Source organism: Ochotona princeps, chromosome 29 (assembly GCF_030435755.1).
Source record: "Ochotona princeps isolate mOchPri1 chromosome 29, mOchPri1.hap1, whole genome shotgun sequence".
Taxonomy (NCBI): domain Eukaryota; kingdom Metazoa; phylum Chordata; class Mammalia; order Lagomorpha; family Ochotonidae; genus Ochotona; species Ochotona princeps.
Genome location: NC_080860.1, coordinates 23443141 through 23452967, shown reverse-complemented (window position 1 = coordinate 23452967; position 9827 = coordinate 23443141). Strand labels below are relative to the sequence as shown.

Sequence of the window (9827 nt, the reverse complement as noted above, 5' to 3'; positions counted from 1 at the left end):
AACAGATCTTGAACCCAAAACATCACACAATTTTTGATGATCTCTCTCCTGTGAGCCAAAATAAAACTACCCTCCTAAGAAACTCCTCTCAAGTGTTATAAAGAACATCATAAAAATCTTACTAATACACATAACAGAAGAAAAGCATGGCTTTAGCAGTCAACTTGACAATAAGGCAAACGACATTTTTCATGAAGACAAGGAATAACTGGGCAGCAGCAAAATGCATATATATAATGGTTATATATAAATATATGATATATATAAATGTCTGTTGCACATAAGGCAAATAAGCATTATGTAGGAAAATTAAACACTCAGGTAACCTAAGTATTTAAAACAAAGGACAAAACGAGTAAACACTTTACAATGAAAAATGCTGGAATCACTGAAATTTCATTATTTAGCCTATAATATTATCTAATTAAGTAACAATAAAAGAGCTAAAAGTTGTTAAGTGTTACCATTAAGAAACTTACCTTTTCCTTTTACAAACATACTCTTTCTTTAAGTCATGGAGTTCTCTCTCGGCAAACCGAGCTGCCCACTGAAAAATAACAAAAGATGGAGAAACATGCAGACAAATGTTAGATGAAAATGAGCATGAACATCCTACAGCATACAAACATCGCTGTCAATGCATGCATCCCCTGAAATGAAATGCAGATAAAACATTTTGAGTTGAAGGATCTTTTGGAAAAGGAAATATTTCAGGTAAGCAGATGACATGGGCCTAAAACTGGAGATGACTTGTGCACTTGCCAATGAATGCTGCTCTCTGATGTGAGATGGAGGACTGTTTGATTAGTCAAGTAATATGCTAAGGGCAATGTGGGAGGATGCAAGCTTCAGGCAATGGCAACAGAGACTCAGAATCATTACACATGGCAGCTTTGTATATTTGCCTCAAGGCGATCATCGCTACAGAAAATTCACTATGATTCTGTGAAACCATAAAGGTCTAAAACAGTTTTGCAGCATGTGGCTAAATGCTATTTTAAAAAATAGATGAAATTATCAATGCATGTTGTACTTCCAGTAAGTTCATGGCGCTGCATATATCATATCCCATTTTATTCAGTACGAGGTAAAGATAAAATCAAATGTTGCAGAGAACAAAGCTTGCACAACCAAGTGAATATCAACAGCATGCAATAATCACAACCATTCAAGTGGAAGGTTAACCCCATTCTGAGAGATCTCCAGATCATTTACACAATTATGTGAGACTTTGGACTGGAGAAACTATTACGATCAATTAGTCTTAACATTTAAAGATAGATACAGTCACTTAATTTACAATCATGGTAGAGGCATTTAGCTCAATCTGCAATTTCTACAAATAAAATGGAATCCAATAACAAAGTTTTACTTTAAAATGAATTCCAATGTAGAAAGAAACTTGACTCCCCAAATTAGAGAAGCACAAAAAACATATCTCATTCATTACTATCCTTCATATCAGAAAGGGTTACATGTATTAACCAACTCCAATATTTATGATGTCATCAACATTAGGTGAAAAACTGCCAAAATCATTGTTATCAAAATCAACAAAGTATTGAATGAGTAATAATATGGAATCAAAATTGTTTGATCTTTTGTTTATTTTTATAAAGTTCTATTTATTTTTATTTGAAAGTCAGATATACAGATAGGACTATCTTTCATCCACTGAATCATTCCACAAGCATCTACCAAGCTGAGCCTATTCAAAGCCAGGGGCCAGGAGCTTCTTTTGGGTCTCCACTGAAGGTACAGGGTCAAGACTGGGCCATCAACAATATTCCCAGACCACAAGCAGGGAGCAAAATGGGAAGTGGGGTGGCTAGTACCCAACTTGGATCCCTGCAAATGCAATGCCAGGACTTTAGCCTCTAGTGTATTTTATTAGGTCCATTTGTGAATCTTTTGTAAAATTAATAAAACACATCTGTCTTTATGTACTAGGCAGAGAAGCATCACAGATAATAAAGAACCAACACTAAAGACATATGGTCAAAAATAAATACATACAAAGTCAGTACTAATAGTTAAGACCTCTCTTATTCTTTTATTTGAATAGTAACGAGACATTTTTTTCCAACACCTGTTCACTCCTCATTTGCCACACAGCCAGAGACAGGCCAGACTAAAGAAGAACCCAGGATTCAATCTGGGTCTCCCACGTGGGTGTCAGGGACCAAGTTCTTCAACCATCAGCTGCTCTAGCCCAAGGTGCACATTAGCAGGAAGCTAGATAAGAAGCAGAGGAGCCTGGACTTAAATCAGGCAGCCCAACAGAGGACCAGGTATCCTAAGCAGCATCTTCACTGCCTCATGAACTGAACACCTAGTTCTGAGTATACAGCTTATTCTCAAAGAGTAAGACAAACTTCAGCCAATCACTATGTTATACTCCAAGGCACTGTGTTCAAACACTGAGCACTCACATCCACAAAGCCTTCTAAGAGGTCTGCTGACGAGAAAGTGACATTCACTCACTAATGGAATTTGAAACTCTCTCAGGGTAAAGACACAAAGAATGATCACAGTAAGGGCTGCTGTTGGGCCTTGAAGGCAAGCTGCCACTAAAGACAGCCATGTCCCACTTTAGAGAACTTGGGTTCAATTCATGGCTCCATTTCCTTGTTCTGAATTCCTGATTAAACAAATCCTAGGAGACAATGATAACTGTTAAGTATCTGGATCCCTTGTCACTCAAATGGAGATGTAGACTGAGGTCCAAGCTCTCAGCTTCAACCATCTGGGCTCTGACTAGTTTACTTTCAGTGGACTGAAACAGCACTTTCACTCTTATTCATATTTATGTCCTTCCTCCCCTTTCCCCTTCATTAATATCCTAATTGTTCTCTCAAATAGTTTTTAGAAATATTTTCACTTCCACAGATACAACGTTCATAGTATTCAGTTATTTAAAAAAATGAAACCTTGTCTTTCCCAATACATATAGAAATGGAGACCATTACCCTTAAAAAAAAAAAGTCCCACGAATATATGTTACGTGTTCAATTATATGTAGATAATTGACAGCTGAAAAATATACATATATTTATGTATGTATGTTACATATCTATATCTAAAAGATAAAGATAGGGCCCGGCGGTGGGGCCTAGCGGCTAAAAGTCCTCGCCTTGAAAGCCCCGGGATCCCATATGGGCGCTGGTTCTAATCCTGGCAGTTCCACTTCCCATCCAGCTCCCTGCTTGTGGCTTGGGAAAGCAGTCGAGGAAGGCCCAATGCATTGGGACACTGCACCCGCGTGGGAGACCTGGAGGAGGTTCCAGGTTTCAGGCTTCGGATTGGCGAGCACCGGCCGTTGCGGCTCACTTGGGAAGCGAATCATCGGATGGAATATCTTCCTCTCTGTCTCTCCCCTTCTGTGTATATCTGACTTTGTAATAAAATCAATAAATCTTTTTTTTAAAAAAAGATATAGATATATATACATATATGCACACACACACACATATATATACATGATATTTTGAATTTTGTTCATTTTCATGGCCTTTGTACATCTGAGGAACACTACTTTTCCTGTTTATTATTTTTGGAGTTTTTTATTTAGAGGAAGGTACAATTTATTATAAAGTTAAATGGAATGTAAATCACTGAAAAAGCTAAAATAGAAAAATAAGAAAGGATGGGGGGAAAAATAATGTGGATAGTACCATGCTTTTAAAATATGGATTGGAATACAGAAAATTTCTTAATTTTAGGTATATTAATTTAAAACGTTTTGTACAAATGACCTCAGTAATTTATCACCACGCATACAAGACATATTCATCACCAGACATACAAGTAAGTAAGTTCAAAGGAAGAAGGCAATAATTCTAACTGGGCGGAGAAAGAAGGTCAAACAAGTAATAAACAGCTGAAATTATAAGGAAAGGGAGTAGAAACAGAATAAAGTTCATCAAGTGTGAAAGCTGACTTTTTGTAAAGAAAAATAAATTGTGAAATATTCTTTAGAAATTCTATAATATATTAAGTAAAGAATTCAGGATGCAAATAATAAGATACAGCACAGCCCCTTTCTTGTTAAATTTTCATAAACTTTGTAGCTCAGCAGGTTCAGCCATCTCTATGTTTACCATCATCCCATATCAGAGTTCTTGATTCAAGTCACAGTTACTCTAAGCTTCACAAAGAACTTACTGCCAATGTGCCTTACAGGGAGGGGAGGATGGATCACTGCCACACACCTAGGAGGCCTGAAGCTACTGGCTCCTGCATTCTGGAAGGTCCTACTCCTTGATTTGTGGTCTTTGGAGAGTAAAAAATATATAAATCATTGTTCTCTGTCTCTCTTTCTCATTTCATCCTTTTTCCCAGAATTCAAGTAAATAATCCTTGAAAATGGTTTTCAAAAAGTACACACAAACACAGCACTCACACACAATTTTTGTTTCATCTGAACAATGATCGGTGTAGTCATTTATGTGAGGATAAGATCCACATAATGAGCACTCAACTAATGTTTCACTCTGCATACTTAACAACAGTGAAACTGGCCCAGGGCAAAATACAATTAAGGAAATTTCAGGAGCTGCAATCAGCAGTCGAACCAAGTTACCACTGTCTGTGTTGCAGGCATCCTAATTGGCATTCTAAAACACCAGACCAAATGCCAGCACTGATTTGATTGTTTCAGTAAATCTATAGTACTTTTCTTAAATCTTGAAAATAGCATTTTGCTGAAATCTAGATGGCACACCTTCTATATGTACTAATGTTAAAGTCACACTTACCAAACAAGAATTCTACAAAAACTAATAGAATATGTATAAGACTGGACTCTAAAAAACTATGATTTCTATCTCTAGCCTTCACTATCTAATTATATGATCTTGGGCCGTTTTCTCATCATAAAACCTGAAACGGTATAATCTAATTTATACTTATTAAATGGGTTTAATAAGGAACATGTGCAAACTACTTTTAAGTATCTTGCCTAAAAGAGCAAGAATTTAATAGACATCATCTTCATCTTTTAAAAATAAATTCTTGCCTTGCATGCATCAGGATTTCATTTGGGTACCAGATCATGTTCCAGTTGCTCCACTTCCCATCCAGCTCCCTGTTTGTGGCCTGGGAAAACCAGTAATGTATGGCCCAAAGCCTTGGGACCACCCAATCTCATGGCAGATTCAAAACAAGCTCCTGCCTCTTGGCTTCATAATGGCTCAGCTCCAGCCATTGCAACCACCTGGGAAGTCAACTGGCTGATGGAAGATCTTTCTCTCTGTATCCCTGCTCTCTGTAAATCTGTCTTTTTTAATATAAAATGACTAAATTTTGATAATAATATGCATATGTATTTAGAAAGTGCTGAGAAATGGTGAAGAAAAATGAATCTATAATGATGCTACCTAATTCACTAATGAATCTTCACTTGAACTCTGGAAACCAAAACAAACAGAATGTCAGAGAGGGGAGGGACCTGACAGTCAACACACCACTCTCTCATTCTATGCTCCTCTCAGACTTGCAAGTCTTCACTATAATAACAATGGTAGATGAACCATAGCTTTCTTATCCAATCCTCTGTTGATGGGCATTTTGGTTGTTTCCATGTTTTTGCAATTACTGATTGTGCTGCTATGAACATAGGAGTGCATGTTGGTTTCTCATAGAACAAGTGTTCTGGATATATTCCTAGGAGTGCTATTGCTGGATCATACGGTATGTTGAATTTGAGTTGTTTGAATATTCTCCATACTGATTTCCATAGAGGCTGTACCAGCCTGCAGCCCCACCAGCAGTGGAGTAGGGTTCCCTTTTCCCCACAACCTCGCCAACAAGTGTCGTTGGTGCTTTTATTCATGTGGGCCAGTCTTACTGGTGTTAGGTGGTACCTCATTGATGTTTTAATTTGGATTTCCCTTATTGCCAGGGAACTTGAGCATTTTTTCATATGTTTATTTGCCATTTGGGTTTGTTCCTTTGTGAAGTGTTTGCCCATTTCCCGTGCCCATTTCTTGAGTGGCTTGTTTGTTTTGACATTTTGGTTGTTTTGTAGCTCTTTGTATATTCTGGAGATCAGCCCTCTATCACCTAAGTCGTGCGCGAAGATCTTCTCCCATTCTGTGGGTTGCCTTTTTACTTTGTTGATTGTTTCTCTAGCCGTACAGAAGCTTCTTAGTTTGATGAGGTCCCAATTGTTTATTTTGGTCTTGATTTCTACTGCATCTGGAGTCTTTTTTAGGAAGTGAGGGCCTACCCCTAAGTGTTCCAGTGTGTTTCCAACATTTTCTTCCAAAAGTTTGAAGGTTTCTGGATGTAGGTTTAGATCTGTTATCCATTTAGATCTGATCTTAGTGTATGGTGAGAGATGTGGATCTATTTTTTTGTTTCTGCAGGCTATCAACCAGTTGTCCCAACAGCATTTATTGAACAGACCTTCCCATTTGCCTGGGTTGTCGTTTGTCTTTTTGTCAAAGATTATTTGGCTGTATCTGTGTGGGTTTCCTTCTGGCATTTCTATTCTGCTCCATTGGTCTTCCTCTCTATCTTTGTGCCAGTACCACGCTGTTTTGATAACCACTGCCCTATAGTATGTCCAGAGGTCCGGAACTGTGATTCCCCCTGCTAACTTCCTGTTCTTCAGGATAGTTCTAGCTATCCGTGGTTTTTTGTGCTTCCAGATGAACCTTTGGATCATTGTTTCCAGTTCCATGAAGAATGTTTTGGGCAATTTGATTGGGATTGCGTTGAATGTATATATTGCTTTTGGCAGTATAGACATTTTAATGATATTGATTTTTCATCTACTCCATGGAATACTACTCAGCTATTAAAAAAAACAAAATGCAGTTCTTTGTGGCCAAATGGGCCAAACTGGAAACCATAATGCTAAGGGAAATGAGCCAATCCCAAAAGGTTAAATACCACATGTTTGCCTTAATTTAAGATGATATGATGTTAAGTATAACATGTTATGTTTTGAATGTTATATGTTGTGTATAAACTAAAATTGAAGTATAGGTGAGGTGGTCACAGAAGGTGGCTGGGAACCCGCATTTACTTTTAACATATTGGTTACTCATTACTATGTCAATTAATTCCATAATGATGTAAATTTTTGCTGATGGTATGTTGGAGCTTTCAATTGACTGGGATGATGCTCTGCTGGCTCTGTCATCAGACCAGAGAGGGTATACCTAAGAAGCCGTTGAACTTGACGGGACAATAAGATGCTGGACTCTATGTTTGGTATACGCTTGCAATGGGGAAATCTCAACTGAACTTGAGCTGTGGTTATGCAACAAGGTGGAGGAATCCACCATGGTGGGAGGGTTTGGGGAGGGGTGGGGAGAACCCAAGTATCTATGTAATTGTGTCACATAATACAATGTAATTACTGAAGTTAAACAATAAATAATTAAAAAAAAATAACAATGGTAACACCAGTTAACATTGACTTAATGCTTATCAGTGTCAAGCACTTGACAAACATCCCTGAATGCTGTCTCCACCTCCCTGTGACAGGCACTCCCCAGTAGACAGCTACTGTCAACAGCTCTAGCTCTGCTCTTCCTTCTAACTGCTCCAAGTCTACAGCCACTTCACTTCCTCATCATGCAGCACAACTAGTTCCCCAGATGACCCTTTTCTTAATTTGTACCAACACTCAGAATCACTTAAGAGAACCCTCAATGTTACAACTAGAAAGGGCTTTAGCTAGCTCTTTTTCTAATCCCATTTGTTTGACAAATGAGTAAAATGATCCAGAGACCTTTCAGGCTCTTCTAGATAACAAGGGGCAATCCAGTGTCCCAAAATGTAAATACATAAACATGAGCACATGCACCAAGTTCCTCTAACCCTCTCACCCTCTTCTAGGCTACTTTGGAAGAAGAAAATGCTAAAAGAAGACTGATGGAATAACCACCATTTGATAATGTATTATTTCTCCAAATGGAATGTAATACCACTAGTGATTTTTTAATATACCATCTTTTTTATAAATTTAAATCCCTAGCATTATCTTCCAGAAGGAAAAGCAAAATTTATTCTAAGAAACAGAGAAATCTTTAAGGCAATTTTTAACTTACCCAATTATGGTGGGCTCTTTTCTTACAATGAATAACCTGAAAAACAGAATGCTTGAAAATTAGTTTTCTTAAACAAAAAGAATATCTGTCTTTAACATAGGAAGTAACTCACAAGTTAAGAAATAACCCAAGCACATTTTGTGTCTGTAAACACAATTTTCTCCAAAATTTCATGAACACATCATCTATCGTGTGTAAGTACACTAAAGGCAGCTAAAATTTGTAATTCATAAAGCTTTTGGTTTATGTTCCCTTGTCAGTATTCAGCCACAAAAGGAACTTTCAGTTAACAGATAAATAGCCTGGTTGAATATGAGACCCAACTGGTGATTTAAAATCTATTTTTATTTCTGCAATGTAATTCCTTTTGTCAAAGACAGGAGACACGGTGACTTGAGATTTTTTTATTACACATTCTTTGAATCACTAAAAAATGGAAATGACTGAATACCACATTTAGCACTTAAAGAAAGATATAAAACCAGTAAAGGAATCACTTTTCCCTTTCCATTCTACATAAAGGCACAGGATCTGATAAATACATACACACACTCCTAAACATGCACAACACACACATTCAACAAACACAAACACACACTTACCCTTCCTTGGTAATAAATAGTGGTTCTTTGCACTCTTTCTTCAGTATCTTTGGCTTTTTTACTATTTAGAAGATATAAATTTTCAATTATTCATATGTAATCACCATAATAAAATAATATACTCTACCTAAAAAATATACATCAAGGACAATCTATTTACTGGAACAAATAACAAAAACTGCACATGCTGAGAAATACCAAATAGAATTCTCATTTTTTCTTGATCTAATATAAATTCTACTCATTAAACTTTGCTAAAACAACAGTACATACAGTATTGTAAGTATATGATGAAGATTCATCCAGATATTTATAATCTTTAAATGACTAAAGGAAATGAATTATTTCCCTCACAAAATTATAGACCTTATCAGACTGCACATGAGGGCCTGGTGTTGTGGCACAGAGGGCAACCTACATCACCTGATGCCCATATGGATACCTGTTAAATCCTAGCTACTACTACACATACAATCCAGCACTGTGATAATGTGCCTGAAAAGTAAAGGATGCTGACCGTTATGCTTATGCCCTTGTATCAACAGGTGAGTTCCAAAGGAAGCTCTTGGCTCCTGGTTTCAGACTGACCTAGCCTTGGGTGTTGTGACAATTTGGAGAGTTAACCAGCAGATGGAAGGGTCAGTCTCTCCCATTCTGTGTGACTGTGTATCTCTTTGTGTGTATCTCTTTGTGTGTGTGTGTGTGTGTGTGTGTGTGTGTGTGTGTGTGTGTAATTCTCTCCCCCTACCTCCAGGTTCTATCTTTGTTCTGTCTTTCAAGTGAATAAATCAAAAAAGAAGACAAATCAGCTACTTCCTTCATTAAAATAAGACCGACCCAACACTACTCTTCCTGACATATAATGAAGTATCCCAAGTATGCAAATACAGCTGAATCTTAACCCTTTGTGTTTAGGTTTTCCAGTGTCCCCTTTGTGAAGTAAGGAAAGCTTCAAGGTAAAAACTAAACTTACTCTCTTATAAACCTATACAAATATTAATTATGGCTCATACATTCCTTTATATGTATGAGCCATATGCCAAATCCCTTCATATCCTACACATTCTTCTCCATTGGAACTAAAGAGTAAAAACCTTGAATTAAATGTCTACCCATAAATTCCCTGATGTAATAGGTAAGACTGGTCCATACTCAAACATAA

The 9827-nt window shown here is 37.2% G+C and overlaps 1 long non-coding RNA gene across 1 annotated transcript; it reads right to left on the bottom strand.

Annotated features, from left to right (window-relative positions):
• Positions 1-476: 476 nt before the first annotated feature.
• On the bottom strand, positions 477-8733 carry LOC131478219 (uncharacterized). The gene is made up of 3 exons (XR_009244367.1): positions 8666-8733; positions 8064-8099; positions 477-547 (listed from the first exon to the last, which is right to left on the bottom strand). It is a non-coding gene; the product is annotated as an uncharacterized LOC131478219 (long non-coding RNA).
• Positions 8734-9827: the final 1094 nt, after the last annotated feature.